Raw genomic sequence first — 1,755 nt, 5'->3', positions numbered from 1 at the left:
AAACAACCTTGAGTCCTATGATTTCTGGCAGTAGCGAGAATTGCTATAAATATAATTGGATGAGTGTAGTTAACAGTTTCAGTCAAATCCAATGCCTTTGGGCCTTTTTTTATTTTTTCTTAAGGGTCTATTGTGATACTTAAAATATTGTTTTGATTCAATTTTTTTTTTAATTTAAAAGGTGAAGTTATTATTCCTTAAGGGATTTAAAAAAGACAATTCATTATCTCCTTCTATGGATGGATTTTTAGGTTAATTTAAAGATTTTATCATTGGTTTGAATCGCACGCGAAATACATTTTAAGTTTACGTTATTTATACTGAATAAAATAAAATATTATTTATATTAGAAGAAGAGATTTTACCGTATGAAGTAGATCTAGAGGATGATGTTCAACTGAGACCAGTTGACAAAGCAACAGTCGTCAGTTGACTGGCAAACTTCATTCTTATCAGCCTTGACGAAGCCCTGCAAATGTGGGGCGAAACGTTATTTAACAATAAATAGTTTTTTTTTACTATTTTGATACCTTTATTGACTGCCACCCGGACTATCTTCCTCCAAAATATAATTAAGTTAAATCAAATATATTACTGAATTTTTAGTGATAACAATAAAAAATAATCAAATTTTTATTGCAATCGAGTGCCCTCCAGATCTATACGAAACTCGAGACTCTTTTGAAAATACATAATCTCACATTCTTTATGTTTATATATACAGATGCTAGATAAAGCTTCATGTATGGTGATATTTAAAATTAAGTTGGACTGTGTGATATACTATTTCCGTAGTTTTATATTGTAATTCAATTTGTTGATTTTTTCTAAAATGATCTGATTCACTCCGCCAGACTCACAGTCGATTTAAAAATTATTTTACATTTTTTTGTAACCTGGTATTTGGTACTAAAGGTAAAAAATATAAAAATATAATTTTTATGTTTGTTTTGTGATAACATTTGAGTGTTTCATCTACATTTCAGCAGTCTTTAATAGGCTCAAAACCTAAAATATTCAGCCAGGTAGATTTTATGGCCTGTTTCGTTGATATTAACTATCTATATAATAGGTGATTAGATTAATTTCTAAATCTGATGAAAGCATAATAATAATTATGAAATCTTTAAAATACTTATTAATATGAAAGATTTATGAAGCCTTTAAATGATCCTTAAAAACCAAATAGTTAGTATCTCACCATATGCAAGATGGATGGCGCTATGTTGGCCAAAATATTCGATAAGGATGCACTTCAAATAACCTAAATGGAATGTACAACTAGTATGGAACAACTAATTGTAACAGTCTAATGGTCAGTATGCCACAGAACTTCTGGCACGCTATAGCAGAATTCAAGACAAATTCATCGAGATGTTTGAGAGGATCGAAGTACAGGGTCGAATGCAATTCCTATCCATGGTACTGAAGATTCAGTTGGCAAAAGAACTAGGGAAGAAAGAGGGAATGCCGAGAGACCGCTCGTTTGTGAAATGTGCCCAAGATCTCATTGATACAAGCGCTAGAGAGGTGGAGGCCCAAATGGAAGTAGAGGAGCCAGGGTGGACTCGGATGGAATATCATCGGCCAAGAAACATGCCCTTGGAGAAGAAGAGACCAAAGAGATGGTAGAAGAGAGAGAAATAGTAACACGGAAAATAGACGGAGCCAAGTTAAACCCAGAAACAATGTTCGGCGGGAGGACCGCAAGTGCCATGGGTGTGGTAAAACTGGACACCTGGTAGCACAATGTCC

The sequence above is a fragment of the Halyomorpha halys genome, unplaced genomic scaffold (genome assembly GCF_000696795.3).
Source record: "Halyomorpha halys isolate HHAL.00 unplaced genomic scaffold, Hhal_1.1 Scaffold549.1, whole genome shotgun sequence".
NCBI classification, from domain to species: Eukaryota; Metazoa; Arthropoda; class Insecta; order Hemiptera; family Pentatomidae; genus Halyomorpha; species Halyomorpha halys.
Note: the sequence above shows the minus strand (reverse complement) of the source record.